This window comes from Pseudophryne corroboree, chromosome 7 (assembly GCF_028390025.1).
Source record: "Pseudophryne corroboree isolate aPseCor3 chromosome 7, aPseCor3.hap2, whole genome shotgun sequence".
Classification (NCBI taxonomy): domain Eukaryota; kingdom Metazoa; phylum Chordata; class Amphibia; order Anura; family Myobatrachidae; genus Pseudophryne; species Pseudophryne corroboree.
In genome coordinates, this window is record NC_086450.1 from 125,723,362 (window position 1) to 125,747,622 (window position 24,261).

The following is a 24,261-nucleotide window of genomic DNA, read 5'->3' on the forward strand; positions in this document are numbered from 1 at the left end:
CTACTGCACATGCGCAGGACTCTGGGAACATGGCGTGTATGCCATATTTCTGGTGATTTTTCTTTTGCATTTGCCCAATTCTGTGGCATAATGGCCACAGAGCCAGTGATTTGTGCTGCGCCGTTGCCAATGTGGGACTCCTGAGATGTACGTACCAGGGCCATAACTACATGTGTGCCAAGTGGGCCTGGCACACAGCGCAGTTGCCCTGAGGGCGCACGGCCAGCGGCATGTAATGAGTCAAATTACATGCCGCCTCTGCTGTGTGCGCCGTGCGCCGCCGCCGCGCTGTGCAGGAGAGAGCAGCGCCGGGCAGCGGAGAAGGAGGAGGAGGGAGGGGGACTGGAGCTGCAGCAGCACTATTTCATTGGTAGTAAGCGCCGCTGCAGCTGTCCCCTCTCCTTCCGTATTGGCTGCCCGGCACTGCTGTGGATGCTGGGATGCGGTTCCTCCATCCCAGCATCCACAGCAGCGCCGGGAAGCCTATACGGAAGGAGAGGGGACAGCTGCAGCGGCGCTTACTACCAATGAATTAGCGCTGCTGCGGCTCCAGTCCCCCTCCCTCCTTCTCCTTGTCCGATGCCTGCACCGAGGGAGCTGCCAGCACGAGGAGCCTGTCAGCGGGGAGATGGTAAGTATCTCTCTCTCTCTCTCTCTCTCTCTCTCTTAGGGGGACACCGTCTGCCATAAAGTGGCTGCCGCAATGTGTAAAAAGGGATACACCGTCTGCCGTAATATGTAAAAAGGGGGCCTGGCTGCCGCAATGTGTAAAAAGGGGGACTGGCTGCCGTAATGTGTAAAAAGGGGGCCTGGCTGCCGCAATGTGTAAAAAGGGGGCCTGGCTGCCGTAATGTGTAAAAAGGGGGACGCTGGCTGCTGCAATGTGTATAAAGAGGGACACTGTCTGCCGTAATGTGTAAAAACGGGGACGCTGTCTGCTGTAATGTGTAAAAAGGGGATGCTGTCTGCCGTAATGTTAAAAAAGGGGGATGCTGTCTGCCGTAATGTGTAAAAAGGGGACGCTGTCTGCCGTAATGTGTAAAAAGGGGGACTGTCTGCTGTAATGTGTAAAAAGGGGGACGCTATCTGCTGTAATGTGTAAAAAGGGGGACTGTCTGCTGTAATGTGTAAAAAGAGGCTCTACTTGGTGTAGACGCTGTCTGCTGTAATGTATAAAAGGGGCTCTACTGTGCACCGTAATTTGAATAATGGTGACTACTTTGCACCGTAGTATGAATTGCTATTATTCTGTGACCACGCCCCTAGCCCATGAAGCCACGCCCCTATATATTTTCGCGCGGCTACGTCGCGCACTGCCCCTATCTTACATGGGGGGGGCAATGTTGTTTCTTGCACACAGCGCTAAAATGCCTAGTTACGGCACTGGTACGTACTGTCTAATACACGTGCACAGGGTGTGCAGCGTGGAACCACCTGCAACCATTTTCCACCTATCCATATTTCTATCTATTCTGCATGAGCTCCAATATAACAGACTCTTGTATATATGACAGAAATAAAAGCAGGAGCTTTGTCTTTTCTATTAAAGTATGTTGCTTTTAATATTTGATGTCTGTTCTTTAAAAAAATATACTGACCCGAACCCTTTCCCCAGAGAGATCTTTTTTTGTCTTTTCAAGACACTGGTTACTGTTTCTCTCACATAAAAGCATAACAGACAGTTCTGCCCAAGTAATATCATTTGCCAAGGCTAAGCAGAAAATAATAGCAAAATGATCAAATGTGAAAAACAATATTTGAAAGAAAAATGAAATTGAATGCAAATATTGCTATGTTAAAATTAAATATGAATGTTTAAAAGTGGAAAAAAGTATTGAAGCTATTCTAACATCTTACGTATAACTGTGGAATATACAGCATTATATTTATGCTATATAATATACATTACAAAAGTTGAAAATGTTTTATTTTGTAATAGTTGTGAGGAGAAACGTAGTGAATTGTTAAAATGATCGATTACAGGAAAACGTTGTTAGCATGTAAATCACAGGCATTATTTACCCATGCAGGGGCAAAAGCAGGATTTCTCATGGGGGATTTCCAAATCCGGGGCACCCCTGCAAGAGGCTCAAGGCACCCCAGACTGCCTTGGCACACAGTTTGAGAACCACTGCATTAGCCGTTATGTATTCAGAACACTTAAAACAGTCTGGGCAATTCTCTTGTGGCAATATCTGTTTTACAAACACAATTTTCTTGTGATTTTCTGCCATGTTGCCTTTATTACTTATGGCAATTTGTAACTATATAAATTTACCGGATAGCTGCAAATTTGTAGGACAATACATTATTTCCTTCAGTAGAGTAGACTCGAATAATGATATCAGTAATTCATTAAGCATAGTTCATATTTTAGTATCTTGTACAATGGGGGTCATTCCAACCCGATTGTTCGCTGCAGTTTATCGCAGCGCAGTGATCTGGTTGGATCTGCGCATGTGCCCACGCCGCAGTGCGCCGGCGCATGCTGGATGGCTGAAGGTCGTTGTTCCCTAGCGATCGCCTCTACCTGATTGATAGGCAGTGGCGGTCGCTGGGCTGGAGGGGGCTGGACGGCGGCGTTAAGCCGCCGTTTAGGGGCGCGGTCCAGCCAACGCAGGCGTGGCCGGACCAATGGGGGGGCAGGCCGCGGCAGCTGCGTGACGTCACACGCAGCCGCTGCGACCTGGGCAGCAAAGAGGTTCTCCCGACCAGCCGCCACTGTGCGATGATTTTGCATTTATGCGGGGGGGGGGGGGGGGTGGCACTGACATGCGGGGTGGACTAGCCCTGTGCTGGGCGTCCCCCGGCATGTCTGAGTGCCTGATCGTACCTGTGCTAAATTTACCACAGCTACGATCAACTCGGAATGACCCCCAATATCTGTTATTGGCAGGGCAGGCTGAAGGCATCTCCAATCAGTGCAGACATTTGCACACCAGGGGCGGAATGCAATATTGTGCGCATTAATGTGCGAGTACATATTTGCACCTACAGTACTCGCTGTGAGTTCGGTGCGAGTTTGTAACACAACTCACTCTATGTAAAGAGATTGCAAGATTTCTGGGGTTTATATAACTCGCATTATGTGCCAGTTACATTATTCAAGTTGCTATCGTTTAAAAGAAAGTGATCCATTGGTCTACAAAAGTCACCTGAGTTGTACCTCAAAGGCCCTATATACTGTAAGTCCCACCTCAGCCATTTTGTGCTTGGATAGGTTTTGGAAGGAGGCAGTGCAGGAGTGGAGGATTTGTGATAGTGAGTGTTTGTGACCCAGCTTTAGAGTAAGGAGGAGGAAGGTGGTGAGGAGCAGGAGATGCAGGAGAAGAAGACGCAAGAGGAGAAGGAGGAGGCTGAAGTGCATGCTGTGAGAGAGAGCCCTGGGAAGACACATACCGGCAGGAATGACATGTGCAGAGAGAGTTAGATTTGGGTGGGTTACATTGTTTCTGTGCAGGGCAAAAATTGGCTGTTTTATTTTTACACTGCAATTTAGATTTCGGTTTGAACACACCCCATCCAAATCTAACTCTCTCTGCACATGTTATATCTGCCCCCCTGATGTGCACATGGTTTTGCCCATTAGAGGAAAATGTTATTTTGCATTCTTGAATTAGGCCCAAGGCCACCTTTTCAAACGCCTTTGTTCTTAATTATGGGGTGGAACAGACCCTGTCGTGCATTAGGTTGCAAATATACCACGTTGAGTAGTCACTATTTCTCAATTCTCAGCCCGATATCCAAATATGCACGAGAAAAAGAGGACTACAATAGTGCATTACCATAAACACACACAATTTTATTTTAAACATACAATAAATGCCCGTACTTTGTAAAAAACAAGAAAAGCTTATCTGTGGAGTCTTTTAAAAAATGCCAGGTAAGTAGATAGATTACCTCGTCTCACTCGACGCGTTTCTCCTTGTGCAGTTTAGCTGGACTTCTTCAGAAGAGTATGTGCTGGCTGCCTGGTTCTTACATTTATACCCTATATAATGGAAGTGACACTGTTTTATTAGGGGTGTGTTTGCTGCTCAAAAACACTAGGAAAAAAAACATAGTTTCCTGTGGTGTAACTGTAACCTATAAATCATTCTCCCTTTGTTAATAATCTCATATATGGGATAGTGTCACCTGTCTCTCAGAAGTTGGATGACGTCACGGCATCCAACGCACTCTATGCCAGCATGATGATGCGTCACGTCTAACCACGTGCCAGCCAGGCTGACTACGCAGGCGTGGGGTACATAATCAGTCACAGTGCCGCTTCCCCGTCGCTAGGCAATCCCCGTGACATGTATTTAGATGTGTTTAATGTTAATGTCCTTCCTCTTTACAGTAATGCATCACATTGAACTTGCCTATCTGAATCAGGTCTTTTAGTTACTAAATCTGCACGAATTTACAACTCGCACCCTATTACTTTGTGTGAGTTGTATATTTTACATGGGGAAGCATCTGGATGCGAGTTTGCCCCCTGCGAGCAGTTGAAGTGTGAGTTACATGCGAGTTTGCATGTTTTGCAGCCCATTACATGTGCAAGTTCTGAAAATGTGCGAGTTTATTACTAAACCTGCACCTTTTCAGAACTCGCACCCTATTACATTTTGGGGGTTATTCCGAGTTGATCGCTCGCTAGCAGTTTTTAGCAGCCATGCAAACGCTATGCCGCCGCCCACTGGGGAGTGTATTTTAGCTTAGCAGAAGTGTGAACGCTTATGCAGCCGAGCTCTGCAAAAAAGTTTGTGCAGTTTCAGAGTAGCTCTGAACCTACTCAGCGCTTGCGATCACTTCAGCCTATTTGTGTCCGGATTTGACGTCATACAGCCCAGCAAACGCCAAGCTACGTCTGCCTTTTTTCAGACATGCCTGCGTTTTTACAAACACTCCCTGAAAATGGTCAGTTGACACCCAGAAACGCCCCCTTCCTGTCAATCTTCTTGCGGCCGTCAGTGCGAAGAGAAACGTAACTAGAACCTGAGCACAACCACAAAGAGCTTTGTACCCGTACGTCGTGCGTGCGCATTGCGGCCCATACGCATGCGCATAAATGCCATTTTTTCACCTTATCGCTGCACTGCGAAAATCGGCAGCGGGCGATCAACTCGGAATGACCCCCTTTGCCCCAAGACAATGCATTGATTTAATCTCAGAAGCAGTCTGAGGTACCTGGCAGTGCTCCAAACATTCTGGCAAAAGGCTCTAGTAGACCTGGAACCAGCCCTGGTCAATGGAGATGTTTTGTAGAGAGAGGCACATTCTAATTCTATAATAAAAAGGCTTGTGGCATGTGAGTACGGGCATTTTGTTTGGTATCAAATTTCCTGAAACGAAAGCCAAACCACAGCATGAGCCCACAGCACAGAAGACTGTAACCCCCTGATATCAGTGACCACACAGCTGGGTCACTGATGGAAAACAAACCAAGCATACAGGTGGCTGCACATGAACAGGTTAACATAGAGAGGAGACAACAAATGATAACATCCAAGTAATGAATGAAAGTATGACAATATCACAATAAGAGATGTGACATTCCTTGATCTGAGGAGGACTGGTAGGAGGGAATAGGAAAGTAATAACAAAGACACCATGGCCTATATTTACTAATATTCGTGTTTGAGTTGGTTTGTGTAGTGTTTTAACTCGTTTTGTATCTGGTGTATTTTCATGCAACTTTTTGAAACTATATACTAGAGATGTGCACCGGACATTTTTCGGGTTTTGTGTTTTGGTTTTGGATTCGGACGCGTTTTGGCAAAACCTCCCTGAAATTTTTTTTATCGGATTCTGGTGGTTTTTTTTTACAAAAACCCCTCAAAAACAGCTTAACTCATAGAATTTGGGGGTCATTTTGATCCCATAGTATTATTAACCTCAATAACCATAATTTCCACTCATTTTCAGTCTATTCTGAACACCTCACACCTCACAATATTATTTTTAGTCCTAAAATTTGCACCGAGATCGCTGGATGACTAAGCTAAGCGACACAAGTGGCCAACACAAACACCTGGCCCATTTAGGAGTGGCACTGCAGTGTCAGACAGGATGGCACTTCAAAAAAATAGTCCCCAAACAGCACATGATGCAAAGAAAAAAAGTGTTGCACCAAGGTCGCTGGATGGCTAAGCTAAGCGACACAAGTGGCCGAGACAAACACCTGGCCCATCTAGGAGTGGCACTGCAGTGTCAGGCAGGATGGCACTTCAAAAAAATAGTCCCCAAACAGCACATGATGCAAAGAAAAAAAGAGGCGCAATGAGGTAGCTGTGTGACTAAGCTAAGCGACCCAAGTGGCCGACACAAACACCTGGCCCATCTAGGAGTGGCACTACAGTGTCAGGCAGGATGGCACTTCAAAAAAATAGTCCCCAAACAGCACATGATGCAAAGAAAAAAAGAGGCGCAATGAGGTAGCTGTGTGACTAAGCTAAGCGACCCAAGTGGCCGACACAAACACCTGGCCCATCTAGGAGTGGCACTGCAGTGTCAGACAGGATGGCAGATTTAAAAAATAGTCCCCAAACAGCACATGATGCAAAGAAAAAAAGAGGCGCAATGAGGTAGCTATGTGACTAAGCTAAGCGACCCAAGTGGCCGACACAAACACCTGGCCCATCTAGGAGTGGCACTGCAGTGTCAGACAGGATGGCAGATTTAAAAAATAGTCCCCAAACAGCACATGATGCAAAGAAAAAAAGAGGTGCACCAAGGTCGCTGGATGGCTAAGCAAAGCGACACAAGTGGCCGACACAAACACCTGGCCCATCTAGGAGTGGCACTGCAGTGTCAGGCAGGATGGCACTTCAAAAAAATAGTCCCCAAACAGCACATGATGCAAAGAAAAAAAGAGGCGCAATGAGGTAGCTGTGTGACTAAGCTAAGCGACCCAAGTGGCCGACACAAACACCTGGCCCATCTAGGAGTGGCACTGCAGTTTTATAGCGAGAGGATGAGTGCTTCCATCCTCATGTGAAGCTGAACCACTAGCCATGAACATAGGCCAGGGCCTCAGCCGTTCCTTGCCACTCCGTGTCGTAAATGGCATATTGGCAAGTTTACGCTTCTCCTCAGATGCTTTCAATTTTGATTTTTGGGTCATTTTACTGAACTTTTGTTTTTTGGATTTTACATGCTCTCTACTATGACATTGGGCATCGGCCTTGGCAGACGACGTTGATGGCATTTCATTGTCTCGGCCATGACTAGTGGCAGCAGCTTCAGCACGAGGTGGAAGTGGATCTTGATCTTTCCCTATTTTACCCATTTTCGTTCTCCATTTTTTAATGTGTGGAATTATATGCCAGTATCAATAGCAATGGCCTACTACTATATATACTGCGCACAACTGAAATGCACCACAGGTATGGATGGATAGTATACTTGATGACACAGAGGTAGGTAGAGCAGTGGCCTACTGTACCGTACTGCTATATATTATATAATGGTGGTCAGCAAACTGTGCAAAAATGAAATGCACCACAGGTATGGATGGATAGTATACTTGACGACACAGAGGTAGGTAGAGCAGTGGCCTACTGTACCGTACTGTTATATATTATATACTGGTGGTCAGCAAACTGTGCAAAACTGAAATGCACCACAGGTATGGATGGATAGTATACTTGACGACACAGAGGTAGGTAGAGCAGTGGCCTACTGTACCGTACTGCTATATATTATATACCGGTGGTCAGCAAACTGTGCAAAACTGAAATGCACCACAGGTATGTATGGATAGTATACTTGACGACACAGAGGTAGGTAGAGCAGTGGCCTTCTGTACCGTACTCCTATATATTATATACTGGTGGTCAGCAAAATGATGCACTGTACTCCTACTATATACTACAATGCAGCACAGATATGGAGCGTTTTTCAGGCAGAGAACGTATAATACTGGTGGTCACTGGTCAGCAAAACTCTGCACTGTACTCCTCCTATATAATACTGCTGGTCCCCAGTCCCCACAATAAAGCAGTGTGAGCACAGATATATGCAGCACACTGAGCACAGATATGGAGCATTTTTCAGGCAGACAACGTATACTGGTGGTCACTGGTCAGCAAAACTCTGCACTGTACTCCTCCTATATAATACTTCTGGTCCCCAGTCCCCACAATAAAGCAGTGTGAGCACAGATATATGCAGCACACTGAGCACAGATATGGAGCGTTTTTCAGGCAGACAACGTATACTGGTGGTCACTGGTCAGCAAAACTCTGCACTGTACTCCTCCTATATAATACTGCTGGTCCCCAGTCCACACAATAAAACAGTGTGAGCACAGATATATGCAGCACACTGAGCAGAGATATGGAGCGTTTTTCAGGCAGACAACGTATACTGGTGGTCACTGGTCAGCAAAACTCTGCACTGTACTCCTCCTATATAATACTGCTGGTCCCCAGTCCACACAATGAAACAGTGTGAGCACAGATATATGCAGCACACTGAGCAGAGATATGGAGCGTTTTTCAGGCAGACAACGTATACTCAAGGCTGGCAACCGAAATAATGGGGCCTGGTACAGTGATTTCTCGGGGCCCCCTCAGTCGCTGTGTGTGAGAGGTTCCAGTCACTCTGAGGCTGTGCCCACACTGCCTACAGCTCACTGCCCTATTTGGACAAGATGGGTCACATGCCTGTCGTGCACTAAGTGACATATCCTTGGGGCCCCTCTGAGCCTTTGGGCCCGGTACAGGTGTCCCCTTTGACCCCCCCTGTCGCCGGCCCTGCGTATACTGGTGGTCACTGGTCAGCAAAACTCTGCACTGTACTCCTCCTATATAATACTGCTGGTCCCCAGTCCCCACAATAAAGCAGTGTGAGCACAGATATATGCAGCACACTGAGCACAGATATGGAGCATTTTTCAGGCAGACAACGTATACTGGTGGTCACTGGTCAGCAAAACTCTGCACTGTACTCCTCCTATGTAATACTGCTGGTCCCCAGTCCCCACAATAAAGCAGTGTGAGCACAGATATATGCAGCACATTGAGCACAGATATGGAGCATTTTTCAGGCAGACAACGTATACTGGTGGTCACTGGTCAGCAAAACTCTGCACTGTACTCCTCCTATATAATACTGCTGGTTACCAGTCCCCACAATAAAGCAGTGTGAGCACAGATATATGCAGCACACTGAGCACAGATATGGAGCATTTTTCAGGCAGACAACGTATAATACTGGTGGTCACTGGTCAGCAAAACTCTGCACTGTACTCCTCCTATATAATACTGCTGGTCCCCAGAATAAAGATATTTGCACTGCTGCCCCCTAAAACAAAGTGAGAGGATGCCAGCCACGTCCTCTCACTATCATTTCCAATGCACGAGTGAAAAATGGCGGCGACGCGCGGCTCCTTATATAGAATCCGAATCTCGCGAGAATCCGACAGCGGGATGATGACGTTCGGGCGCGCTCGGGTTAACGGAGCCATACGGGAGAATCCGAGTATGCCTCGGACCCGTGTAAAATGGGTGAAGTTTGGGGGGGTTCGGATTCCGAGGAACCGAACCCGCTCATCACTACTATATACACAAAGTTACGAAGCAGTCGACTTTATGGTTTTTGTTTTTTCCGATGTCGATGCCAGTCGTTTTTTTTTTGGCACATTTACGGCCGTCATTGTCGTTTGCGTATGTGTTTTTGTTGTTTTTGCTGGTTCATTTTCTAACTTAAACGCGGCAGGGTTTTTTTTAACCCCGGCCGCATTTTCACTTTTAGTTTCGTTTTTCATCCCCGTTCATGATTGGTTGTGTTTCAGATGTAGGAGTGTCGGTGCGCAACCATATAAATACGCCCCAAACCATCCGCACCTCGTGGGTTTAGTTAGTGGTGAGGAGGGAGGTTGTGCTGTGGAGGTAGGTGAGTTTTTGGTTTGGTGAGGAGTGTTGTTTGCGATTTCTGAGTGTAGTATTGTGTTTGAAAGTAGTCTTGTCATTCTTATAGTCTTGTTTTTTGTGGTTTTGTCTAATTTTTTGTCCAAGTATTTTTTATTTATAGTCCCTTGTCAGTGTTTGTGTGTGTGTGTGTGTGTGTGTGTGTGTGTGTGTGTGTGTGTGTGTGTGTGTGTGTGTGTGATTTGTGCAGTGGTAGTGGAGGAGTGTGTTGGGTTTTTTTTCTGTGTTAAGTGTTTAGACACAATTATGTGTGACTCAGAGGTGGGTGAGGTGGAGGGTGTCAGTGAGGTGGAGGAGGTCGGTCAGGTGGAGGAGGTGAGTGTGAGTAAGGTTAGTGAGGTGGAGGAGGTGGGTGAGGTTGCTGCAGCAGCCTCAAGTGACAGTGATAGTGACAGTCAGAGAGCTCCGCAGCCACGCACCACTACTAAGACTGGGCGGAATGTCAAGTTTAGTTATGCAGAAAATGTGGCATTGGTGCGGGAGCTGATGAAGTATCAGCGGCAGCTATTTGGGCCTGAGTCCGCCAAGGTGCCAACACAGAAAAAGACGGTGTTGTGGGCGAAAGTTGTTGCTGCTGTCAATAGTGAGGGGGTGGTCAAGCGGACGGAGGACACGTGCCGCAAACGGTACTATGACATAAAGCGACGTGTCAAGTCCAAAATGGCCAAGGAGGTGAAGTCGGCTCGAAAAACCGGTGGTGGGCAGCCCTATATTTCAAGATATCTGGAGTATGAGGAGCCCATGCGGAGTGTAATACCTCCTGAAGTAGTCTCTGCAACCCATGTCCGGGATTCAGATAGGCCCATGAAGAATGGTGAGCATGTGTATTTGCATTAACATTCTATGACCTTACTTTTTTTTTTTTTTCAAATGTGTGTCATGTGACGTTGCATATTACTCCCATCTTCAAGTGTGTGTCAGCAAATAATTTTTTTTTGGTAATGTTTTCTACAAAAGCCAATGTAACATCTTACTTTATTGTATGTCATGTTTTTTTTTCTGCATATTTTCCATGTGTAGTTTGGACTTGGTGTGTCATTGAATTGTCCAGCAATAATGTTTTCCTTTTGCACATTTTTAAGTTTTTAATTTGGACTATGTTTTATATTTAGGTTATCCATGTGCAATGTTGCAAAAACAGTGGTTGTCATGTAGTAAAGTAGAGTAGTGGAAAGTGGTTTGGAAACCACTTACATGTGTAATGTCATTATTACTGAATGTAATAATTAATAAAAGAAAACACTATTTGCTTGTTCAGTTTGAGTCTGTATTTGTACCCTGACACAACACTGCAGTCTATTTTTTTTTAATCTTTTTTTTATTTTTTTTTTGGGGGGGGGGTTTGTTTTTGTTTGGCTCATATAGTGGTAATGTGTGTTTGGAGTGCCACATCACAGAGCAATTTCTATATTGCATCTGTAAATTTTTTCCTTTCATTACAAAATGAAGATGTGTGTGTTTTTGGTTGTTAGTGTATGTATTTTTACTTGTGTTCTATGTCTGTGTCCTGTACATGTTTTCCTGTGTTGCACTTTCCATAGTGCATATGGCTATTGGTCAACGTTTATTGTTATATGTAGTGGTTTTTTTTGTTTACGGTCCTTATGGTTTTTTTTAAATAAAACAAGCATTTTTTAAAGAATTAATGTTTATAAGCATAATGTGTGGATGTATCAACAAAAGCATGAATACATGAGTTTTTATTTTGGGTTTACAGTGTTGGTAAAAAGCAGTACTGGTCGTCCTATAGTAACTCCCATGACATCTGATGATGATGACGCTGCGGAAGCAGGTAAAGTGTCCATTGTAGTATAGGGTATGTTTGTAAAGGAATGGCCATAACAAAATTTAACTTTCAATACTAGGTCCATCAAAAGAAGTCTGAAGCAGCAGAAGTCGGACTTCTGTAACACACCACCAAAAGAAACATGTGGCAGCAAAGAAAGCAAGGTCTGATGTCCAGGGCCAACCACAGCAGGCTACCCCGCCACGAAGATTATCGACAGTATGTTCGGTCCCCCCACTCCAAATTTTGGACACACCTCCAAGACGTGAACCACACTCCCCTCATCTTGATTGTGAGTATCAAACTGAAATAAATGTAATAAATTTCAGATCTTAATAAAACTTTTACTTAAAAGCATTAAGTCAAAACACATCAAAATCTGATATACTTACCGAAGTCAGTAAAACATGAAATGGAATCCTAGCAAAATGGCCTTCTCCACATCCTGTAAAGATATGTATGTCCACTTCAGCCATACAGTAGCACATTGTGTGTAAGATGCTGCAACAGAAACTCATGTTTAATTTTGGAAAATAGTAAGGTTGTTTAACAAATTTTCACATGTGTGTTTAACCTAACATTGCCAAATACATATAAAAACATTACTATGTTTGTTTTTGAAAAGCTATAAGGTAACACATTATGGATTACAATGTGTTTTTATGGTGGAGTATGTGTGATCTACAATAAAACTAATGTGTTTGCTTTCACAATGAAGTAACCAGACACATTTGCCACAAACAGGCATATGTATGTATTTAAGTTATGAGTGATGATGTTGCTAGGCAGGATATCTGAAAGCAACAGTCAATGACATGTGTTCCATGTGTAGGGATTTGTTATAATTTATCAAACATATGGATAGCTAATGGATAATTTTTCTAAATTTCAGCTTCTAGTCCTGGTAACAGCATCCCTCCGCAACAACAGCTACACAGTGACATGGATGAGACAATCATGTTAGAAATACAGCCATTAAGCCAAGGACTCAGCCCCCCAGCACCTGTGAGTACACCACCACAGCAAAGCACACCACCACCACAACACAGCCCAACAACACCAGTAACATAAGGCCCTGATCACGTGTTTTGGACCATTTGGGCTAGACAGCAGGCCACTAATGAAGATTGCCTGCGTAGGCAGACACAAATGTTTGCAAGCCTACCATGTCACCTCAGAAGAATAACCAGAAATATGAGTAGACAAAATGAACAAACCACGAGAATTGGCAATACCATGGAACTCATGCGTGCAGACATTACACAGGTCATGGGCAACTTACAGCGCATAATGGAAAAACAGCACAGACTAATGGAAGAACAGAATGAGTGAAGAGTCGCACAGACGCCTATTTTCGTTTATTATTTTCCATATATAATGTATGTCCTTTCCCTTATATTCAGTAATGCAAGTATATACCTTATATATATTGGGAGGTGCTCCAAGGAATAGTATAAGTGTCAAAGATCAAAAAGAAAAAGATTCCCTGTACTGGGCACACACGGACTGATATAATTTCTTAAAGTCAAATATCTGTTATGATAAATGACCACAGATACTAAAATTTAACTTTTATTATAATCTTTAAAACATTAGCGAAATATAGTGCATGTGAATTAAATTGTGAAAAATTAAATAAAGTGAATTAAAAAGCTTAGCCACTGTAGTTGTGTATTACTTCACTGTCTCTAATATTTGAAACAGTGTTTCAATATTTGTAACAGTATTAGTTGCCAAATGTCTTGTAATGATACAATTGTATCTGGGAGTGAACTGCTCCCAGGTGTACGTAAATTATACCACCACTATTTTAGTTTAACTCCGTGTTTCCAGTGTGCGCATCACTGACTATAATACACTCTGTTATCAATACTTAGGTGGTGGACCATATCATTTGTCAAGTGCCTAGTATAAATATCCAAATATAAATAAATTGATTGAATCAATTTATTTATATTTGGATATTTATACTAGGCACTTGACAAATGATATGGTCCACCACCTAAGTATTGATAACAGAGTGTATTATAGTCAGTGATGCGCACACTGGAAACACGGAGTTAAACTAAAATAGTGGTGGTATAATTTAATTACACCTGGGAGCAGTTCACTCCCAGATACAATTGTATCATTACAAGACATTTGGCAACTAATACTGTTACAAATATTGAAACACTGTTTCAAATATTAGAGACAGTGAAGTAATACACAACTACAGTGGCTAAGCTTTTTAATTCACTTTATTTAATTTTTCACAATTTAATTCACATGCACTATATTTCGCTAATGTTTTAAAGATTATAATAAAAGTTACATTTTAGTATCTGTGGTCATTTATCATAACAGATATTTGACTTTAAGAAATTATATCAGTCCGTGTGTGCCCAGTACAGGGAATCTTTTTCTTTTTGATAATGGAAGAACAGCACAGACAACAGCAAAGCTATATGAACATTTTTCAAAACAATCAAAAGATAAATGAAACTTTATTCCGAATTGTAGACAATCAAAATGCTGCTACACGTGAACTCAATGCCACCCTCACTAACCTCAATGAAACACTCAGATCCATGCATCAACAGCAAACAAGCAGCAGTTCTGGTACGACTACTCCAAATATCACGCCAGTGTCATCACCACCAAGACGCTCCACCAGAGCACGCCAACATGACAGTGGTAAAGGCAAAGGGCAGGACAAGCAGCCACCCCAAAAAAATTAACAAATAAACCTCACATTTTCAATTTCAGAGAAGTACATCAAAATACTTAGTAAGTGTATGTTTGTCAAAATAGATATAACACTTAGCTCCTTGACAATTTGTACAACATCATTAATTATAAGTGGTACAAACAACAACAGGAAATTTGTATGCACATTTATTCTTTACCATCTTTGAATTTTTTTGGAGGAGGGAAATGTTGTTTGAGCTGCACATAGATGTTAGCAGGAAGTAACCAGACCACTTGATTTTTTTTCTAATCATTACTCTTTCTAGATTCCAATCATTCTCATATCCTGCAGCCAATACAAATTACAATGTGATTGTTAACTATTTTACCTTTCTTCTCTATACAACATTACAAGAAGAACACAATTGAGTTGGCTAAAAAGGTTTTCATATGTTGTGATTGAATTTAGATAATTCAGTGCCAAAATGAATGTCATTATTGTTGGACCATGTTTGTGTGTGTTAAAAATGAGTAATCAGTTTCTTACACATGATGCAGAAACAAAGAAATTTGAATTTGTATAAAAAAACACAAATAATGTGTATAATAATGTATATATGTGGCAAACTGTGTATTTACTTACAAATCAGCAAGTTTACTGCAGCAAACATTACAAAATAAATTATTTTGGATGAGACTAAGTTTGTGTCCCTTAAATACGATGGATCATCACACATAGGGACACATGTATTCCTCAAGGCTAACATATTATATGTGGAGGACTGTTTAATTAGGACACAGGTTCTCAAACTCGGGCCTCAGGACCCCACACAGTGCATGTTTTGCAGGACTCCTCACAGAATCACAAGTGACATAATTAGCTCCACCTGTGAATCTTTTAAAATGTGTCTGTGAGTAATTCATACACCTGTGCTTCTACTGGGTTACCTGCAAAACATGCACTGTGTGGGGTCCTGAGGGCCAAGTTTGAGAACCTGTGCATTAGGACATTACACACAATCATAAAGTAAAATACAAAATAAATTACTATGTTGATTATGTGTGCTTGAAATACATTTTCAATCCAAGTTTATTAACACTCATCCAGACTTCATGCATACAACTCATAATCTGTTGTTTTGAGTTTTTAAATAAACACAATACACATGCTACATTTGTATAGCATAAAGCGAGGGTATGTTTGTATGTCTCAAGGAGACAGACACATTCTGAGTAATGGTTTTTAATTGAAAAATGGGGCAACATATATTTAGCCTTACACAACAAATAAAAGAAGCAAACAAAACTTACCTTAAAAATAACGATTTATGAGGTCTTGCCTAACCTGCCTCCCTACATCTGTACTCCAAGTATCACCAGATGTCTCTAATTCCTCTGCTTGCTGGCTGCTTTCTTCATCCTCCTCAACATGTGGCAGATGTTGTTGCAAACACATGTTATGAAGAAAGCAGCAGCAGAACACAATTTGAGTCTCCTTCAAGGGACTATACAACAAAAGGCCACCAGACTTATCCAGACACCGAAACCTAGATTTCAGCACACCAAAACATCTTTCTATCACATTCCGCGTGGACTTATGTGCATGATTGTAATTGTGTTCAGCAGGGGTATCAGGTCGGGACAATGGAGTTAGAAGCCAAGAGAAACAGCCATATCCTCCATCACCTAAAAGACAGATATAGTAACGTGATTCATGTTAAGATACAGCAACACATAAGTAACACACTGTGGGGCAGATGTATTAACTTGGAGAAGGCATAAGGAAGTGATAAACCAGTGATATGTGCACGGTAATAAAGGCAGCGGGCAATCTGTCCCTAAATGATAATTTACATATTGGAGCTGATTGGCTGGTGCCTTTATCACCTTGCACATATCACTGGTTTATCACTTCCTTATGCCTTCTCCAGGTTAATACATCTGCCCCTGTATTTGGACAAAGTAAAAGCAGGCCTATACATATCAAATTAAATACCCAGCAGCCACCCATCTGGCATTTGTCCATCCTCAAACTTATCAAAAAGGGATGACTGATTAAGGATGTAGGAGTCATGGCAGCCCCCAGGGTAACCAGCAACAACACTCATTATTTTGAGATTTGCATCACAAACCACCTGCACATTTGTGGAGTGCTCTAGATGTCGATTAGTATATATGTGCTGCCTGCCCCTAGGTGGTCTCAGCTGAATGTGTGTGCAATCTATGGCTCCCAGCACATTGGGCATGCCAGCCAGCTCATAGAAATCTACCCTGACGGCATGCCACTGAAGGTGGGTACACACTATTAGATATATCTGCAGATTAATTGATCTGCAGATATATCTATGTACGGATCGGGCAGTGTGCTGTGCATACACACAGCCCGATCCGTCGGGGGACTGATGTCATGAACTGGGCGGGCGGGCGCTCGCGCCCGCCCAGTTCACCTGTCAATCACCGCCGGCCGCCGCAGCATGTGTACGGGCGGTCGGACGACCGCCCCGTACACACACAGCGACGTGCCAATATATCGTTAGATATATTGGCTGTCGGCTGAGCTGCGCGGCCGACGCGATACGTCTGTGAACGACGGAGTTCACAGACGTATCGCCCATACACACTGGCCGACGGACCCGCGATGTATCGGCCGTTCAAGAGAACGGCCGATACATCGACCAGTGTATACGGGCCTTGAGACTCCTGGGTAGGAAAGCAGATTGAGGCATCGATGTGGGGCTGCAAAACAGTCAACACCTGTGTGTATATTTGAAAGAAAATTAAACATGAGATTTTAGGACAGAACTGGCCACCGAGATATTAAAACAAACAAAAAACAGAGGAGGTAGTTAGGTATACATCACCTGTGTTAATATTCTCGAAAATGAAGGCTGTGAGATTCCTATGACATCCCCAGACACAGCCTGAAAGCTGCCAGTAGCCATAAAGTGCAACACAGCCAGGAGTTTGTGCAGGCCTGAGACAGAGCGAGAGCGTGCAGTCTCAGGGTCTAGGCCCAGTTTGACAAGGTCATACAGACGGAAAATGTTGTTACGATTTAGACGGAACATCTGTATGACCGTATCATCGGACAATGCGTTCAAGTTTAAACGCCCCCTAAAAAAACGAGGCCTGCGCAGCCTCCGCGGAACCTGTACAACCTGCTGACCATGTTCAGTTTGTTGGCCCTGGTTACTTACAGGCTGATGTCTGAGTCTGATGAATCCCACAGCACACAAAATATCACTGGCCCACAGTCCTGCTGCCATTTCTGAGTGTAGGTGGATTGAAATGGGCCTACGATCCTTTTATAGGCATCCTTATTCAGGTGTGAGTGATTTGTTATTTGCAACACATGTAAACACGCCTGAAAAAAGCAGGTCTGTTTTTTTGCCGCTTTTTTTTAACGAATCGCAAAAAAATACGACCGCAATTGAGCACTCAGAGACTAACACCCAAATACGAATGAATAGTGAATACCCGTGTTGTATGAAATAACTGCCGCGTTTGACCGATGGTCTATTCATTCGTATTGCTGAACTTTGTCATTCAAACCATTACGAATAGTCCAAACACTGCCGAGATTGTGCTTAGTGAATTCCCGTGTTGGGACTTAGAAAAAAAAACACAAATCGGACAAACTCGATTCTTTAGTAAATATTGGCCCACGTTTTATTAAGTTTGCCGAATCTATTGCGGAGCTAGGCTGTCATTTGTTTTAAGGAAGCTAGGTGCCAGACTTTGCTACAAACTAATTGAACTAACTGCAGTGCAGTGGGAGGGGCTCAAACAACTGGCTGCATTAATGATCTGAACCGCCTATCCAGCAATTCCAGGGTGAGCCCCAAGATGAAGCACTGCGACTTTCACGAGGAGCATTTGTCACCTAGTAGATCTGTAATTTTATCCAAAAATGCAACAAACTTTGGGCAGGACCACCAAATATTGCGCAAGGAACCACGTTACCCACAACCTTTCCAAACTAGTGGTGAAGTTATTCCATATCTTGTGTAATCTGGTTGGGACTAAGTAGTACCTGTAATACACTTTTTATGCATTTTCTTTTGCATGAAAATGGATAACTTTGAAATGTTTTCTCTAATGGTGGATAATGGATGTGGACCCAGATCAGCCTTACACCTGGAGTTCATATTTGGGAACAGGGAGTAGCTTAAAGTATATTAGAAAATTAAAAAGGACAAATTAAATCTCGGACCATTCACTGAATCTCTGGTTAAAATGGTGGAGAATAAGGGGTCTATTCAGACCTGAATGCAGCTGCACGTTCCTACGTAGCGACTGTATTTGGGCCGTCTGCGCATTTGCCGTACTGTGCATGCACGACCTTTCTCACTGTGGCCGCATCCTTGAAAAATTAAGGCGCATTATGATTGACAGCTCAGGCCGTTTGGGTGGCAGTTGGAGGAGGCAACCAAGCAGGGCGGGCCGCACAAAACGGGGGCAGGTCGGGACCGTTTTCGGAGTAGCTGCATGATGTCCCATGTAGCCACTCTAAAAAAAATGGAAGCCAGGCTGCGCTGCCTGGGGTCAACCCTAGTTCCAATGCATCAGGAGGCGGTCCCGCACATGCTGGGCAGCCTTGTCCTGTGCTGGGTGGCCTTCAGCATGTGCAGAGATGAACGCAGCCTGGCTGCATATGGCTCTGCAGGCAGGGGCACCGGTTCCGGTATGAATGGTCGACCATGTTATGGTCGACAGTCATTAGGTCGACCACTATTGGTCTACATGGACAAATGGTCGACACGTGAAAATAGTCGGCACATGAAAGGTCGACACATGAAAAGGTTGACATGAGGTTTTTTACTTTTTTTGGTGTTGTTTTTTGCATAAAGTGACAGGGAACCCCAATTAGTGCACCGCCTCCCCTCGCATGGCTCGCTTCGCTCGCCATGCTTCGGGCAAGGCACAGATTACCGTTCCCAATCGTAGTCCACGTGGATCGTAAAGTATGGAAAAGTTCCACAAAATAATTTTTTTTTTAAAAACTCATGTCGACCTTTTCATGTGTCGACCTTTCATATATCAGCCATTCTCATCTGTCGACCATGTCAATGTCGACCAACAGTGGTCGACCTAATGACTGTCAACCATAACATGGTCGACCATCCAAACGGATACTAGGGGCACCGCCGACATGTTTCCACACGCAGGAAACGCAGGTGACGTCAACAGCCGGCCCCCAAAAAATGGTCATGCGATGCCTTAGCTTTCAGCCCTCCTCCCTCCAACGCTGCGTCGCTGCCCCCGGATGCCCGACGCATCATGACATGATTGCATCCTTCCAGAAAGCGATCACATCATGATAGCCTGCACATGCACACTACGGCCAGTGCGCAGATGCCAAAACCACAAGCTTCAGAACAATCACAACAATTGCGATCAGCTGTGAATAAGGCCCTTAGTGCAGAAGCAGGGCAACACTGAATTTCAGTGCACTGTAAGAATTTTTTTTATTTTATTACTGTATCTGGGTGTAACTGACACAAGATGGGTCCTTCCTCTGATTTTGAAGACTTTTGTAGTATATAGATATAGCCACATACACCTTTGCTGAAATCGCACCAAATAGCCCTTTTGGTCTGTCACAGACTTTGCAACTTAGCCAGGCATAGGGGGTCATTCCGAGTTGTTAGCTCGTTATTTTTTTCTCGCAACGGAGCGATTAGTCGCTAATGCGCATGCGCAATGTCCGCAGTGCGACTGCGCCAAGTAAATTTGCTATGCAGTTAGGAATTTTACTCACGGCATTACAAAGTTTTTTCTTCGTTCTGGTGATCGTAATGTGATTGGCAGGAAGTGGGTGTTTCTGGGCGGAAACAGGCCGTTTTATGGGTATGTGCGAAAAAACGCTACCGTTTCTGGGAAAAACACGGGAGTGGCTGGAGAAACGGAGGAGTGTCTGGGCGAACGCTGGGTGTGTTTGTGACGTCAAACCAGGAACGACAAGCACTAAACTGATCGCAGATGCCGAGTAAGTCTGGAGCTACTCAGAAACTGCTAAGAAGTGTCTATTCGCAATTCTGCTAATCTTTCGTTCGCAATTTTACTATGCTAAGATTCACTCCCAGTAGGCGGCGGCTTAGCGTGTGCAAAGCTGCTAAAAGCAGCTTGCGAGCGAACAACTCGGAATGACCCCCATAGTCACCCGCCAGAGGCATTTTCTTTAAATATACCAATGTAGCCAAGGAGCACCTGCGATCCATTTGGCATGCAGCACGTGCATGCATATGTGCACTTGCTTAAATTCGTGCACACGACCTATAGGCTTTCTTTGGAGCGATTGCAGGTGCGAATAGTCACACCCACTGCACGTGTGCCCATGTGGCCATGTCGTGGGATGAATGAACGCAGCTACACCTGTACATCTTATTCATATTAGTAATACAATACAAATAAAATGAATACGTGTACTGGTATAGGGGCATTTGTTTGCAGGGCAGTGATCAGGCTAAAAGACGGCAGTTCTGCACATGCGTATGTGGCGCAATGTGCACGCGCGATGTACGGGTACAACAAGCGATGTATTTTCACACAGGGTGTAGCGATGCATTTCATTCGCACTGGCTGCCGCAGAGTGATTGACATGAAGTGGGCGTTTCTGGGTGTCAACTGATCGTTTTTAGGGAGTGTCTGAAAAAAACGCAGGCGTGCCAGGGAAAACGCAGGCATGGCTGGGCGAACGCAGGGCGGGTTTGTGACGTCAAATCCGGAACTGAATGGTCTGAAGTGATTGCAAGCGCTGAGCAGGTTTTGAGCTACTCTGAAACTACACAACATTTTTTTGCAGGCGCTCGGCGATCCCTTCGTTTGCACTTCTGCTAAGCTAAAATATACTCCCAGTGGGCGGCGGCATATCGTTTGCACGGCTGCTAAAAACTGCTAGCGAGCGATCAACTCGGAATGACCCCCATAATTCATTTACGCAGGTGTGCAACTCAGCGACGGAGTCCCAATATGAGCGACCCACGCCATGCCTCACACCATGTATCTTTATGATCATTCTGCGACTTTATACCTTTGTTACACAAGTACTAATCTAATCTGCCTGGTACACTGCAATTGACTTTGTATGCAATGTGCATAAAACACAAAATATAGGAGAAAGCAAGAATCGCTGCCCGTGGCAGAGAGTCTAAGTAGCAACATAGGGGGTAATTCCAAGTTGATCGCAGCAGGAATTTTGTTAGCAGTTGGGCAAAACCATGTGCACTGCAGGGGAGGCAGATATAACGTGCAGAAAGAGTTAGATTTGGGTGGGTTATTTTATTTCTGTGCAGGGTAAATACTGGCTGCTTTATTTTTACACTGCAAGAGACAGGATGGGGATTAACCCCTGGTGTCCCCCAGCACACCAAACTATATGGGTAACATGACTTGAAAACCTACATATAATAGAAATCCAGAGGTCTTCGTTACATATATCTGCAGAAATATGGCAAAGCCACCAGGCCTCGACAAGGCTCCTCTGATGCTGGTGGTCCTAAACCTAATACTATATCTGGGCCTGGGTTGCAGAACCCCACAAACCGGCACAGGCCAGCCACCCCAGGGCAGCACACATGTGAGAAGGTAAAGTGTTAGTATGTGTTAATTAAAGGGAACGCAAAATCTGTATACAAAAAGTGATACACTAGTGACGGTGTAATTAAAAGACCTAAAGGATTAATAACAGTGTTAAGGGGGGTGCTAAATAAATATAATAGTGTGCTACCCCACAGCAGCCCAGCCACTCCAATCAGGGGGAACTGCACCCCAGACCCATTTCCAGTACTAATAATAATAATAATAATAATTAAAATAATAATAATAATAATAGCCCTTCTGGGTCATACTAAATATAGTGCCACATGATAATGGCACCTAACAGATATACCCAAATTGAGAGCTAACTTACCTGGAGCCACCCCTGGGATCTCCATATGGCACTGTAGGAACCAGCATGCCCTCCAAACACTGGTCCCATCTATGCCTCTCATACTAGCAAAACAGAATGCAAGTTGCTCATATCAATTTGACAATATACTTCAGGTGCTTGAAAGGGAGGGGTAATTCTAAGCAAGAGACAGGATGGGGATTAACCCCTGGTGTCCCCCAGCACACCAAACTATATGGGTAACATGACTTGAAAACCTACATATAATAGAAATCCAGAGGTCTTGTCAAATTGATATGAGCAACTTGCATTCTGTTTTGCTAGTATGAGAGGCATAGATGGGACCAGTGTTTGGAGGGCATGCTGGTTCCTACAGTGCCATATGGAGATCCCAGGGGTGGCTCCAGGTAAGTTAGCTCTCAATTTGGGTATATCTGTTAGGTGCCATTATCATGTGGCACTATATTTAGTAGAGATGAGCGGGTTCGGTTTCTCTGAATCCGAACCCGCCCGAACTTCATGGTTTTTTTCACGGGTCCGAGCAGACTCGGATCCTCCCGCCTTGCTCGGTTAACCCGAGCGCGCCCGAACATCATCATGACGCTGTCGGATTCTCGCGAGACTCGGATTCTATATAAGGAGCCGCGCGTCGCCGCCATTTTCACACGTGCATTGAGATTGATAGGGAGAGGACGTGGCTGGCGTCCTCTCCATTTAGATTAGAAGAGAGAGAGAGAGAGAGAGATTGACCTGATTTACTGGAGCTTAGGAGTACTGTAGAAGTGTAGAGAGTGCAGAGTTTACTAGTGACTGACCACAGTGACCACCAGACAGTGCAGTTTTGTTTTATTTAATATATCCGTTCTCTGCCTGAAAAAAACGATACACACAGTGACTCAGTCACATACCATATCTGTGTGCACTGCTCAGCCCAGTGTGCTGCATCATCTATGTATATATATCTGACTGTGCTCAGCTCACACAGCTTATAATTGTGGGGGAGACTGGGGAGCACTGCAGTGCCAGTTATAGGTTATAGCAGGAGCCAGGAGTACATATTATATTAAAATTAAACAGTGCACACTTTTGCTGCAGGAGTGCCACTGCCAGTGTGACTGACCAGTGACCTGACCACACTGACCACCAGTATAGTTAGTAGTATACTATATTGTGATTGCCTGAAAAAGTTAAACACTCGTCGAGTGACTTCACTTGTGTGGTGTTTTTTTTTTATTCTATAAAAAACTCATTCTGCTGACAGACAGTGTCCAGCAGGTCCGTCATTATATAATATATACCTGTCCGGCTGCAGTAGTGATATATATATATTTTTTATATCATTATTTATCATCCAGTCGCAGCAGACACAGTACGGTAGTTCACGGCTGTAGCTACCTCTGTGTCGGCACTCGGCAGTCCATCCATAATTGTATACCACCTACCCGTGGTTTTTTTTTCTTTCTTCTTTATACATACATACTACTACATCTCTTTATCAACCAGTCTATATTAGCAGCAGACACAGTACAGTACGGTAGTTCACGGCTGTAGCTACCTCTGTGTCGGCACTCGGCAGTCCGTCCATAATTGTATACCACCTACCCGTGGTTTTTTTTTCTTTCTGCTTTATACATACATACTACTACATCTCTTTATCAACCAGTCTATATTAGCAGCAGACACAGTACAGTACGGTAGTCCACGGCTGTAGCTACCTATGTGTCGGCACTCGGCAGTCCGTCCATAATTGTATACCACCTACCCGAGGTTTTTTTTTCTTTCTTCTTTATACATACATACTACTACATCTCTTTATCAACCAGTCTATATTAGCAGCAGACACAGTACAGTACGGTAGTCCACGGCTGTAGCTACCTATGTGTCGGCACTCGGCAGTCCGTCCATAATTGTATACCACTCACCCGTGTTTTTTTTTTCTTTCTTCTTTATACATACATACTACTACATCTCTTTATCAACCAGTCTATATTAGCAGC

At 44.0% G+C, this 24,261-nt stretch overlaps 1 long non-coding RNA gene across 6 annotated transcripts in view; it reads right to left on the reverse strand.

Annotated features, from left to right (window-relative positions):
• Positions 1 to 22,366, reverse strand: part of LOC134944774 (uncharacterized) — a 109,767-nt gene extending 87,401 nt beyond the window's left edge. For 5 of the 6 annotated variants that reach the window (XR_010181950.1, XR_010181951.1, XR_010181947.1 and 2 more), the window contains exon 1: positions 22,286 to 22,366. This is a non-coding gene — a long non-coding RNA (uncharacterized LOC134944774). Of the gene's footprint in view, positions 1 to 3,900; positions 3,992 to 22,285 lie in introns of all 6 variants that reach the window. The other variant, XR_010181952.1, reaches the window with a different exon arrangement.
• Positions 22,367 to 24,261: the final 1,895 nt, after the last annotated feature.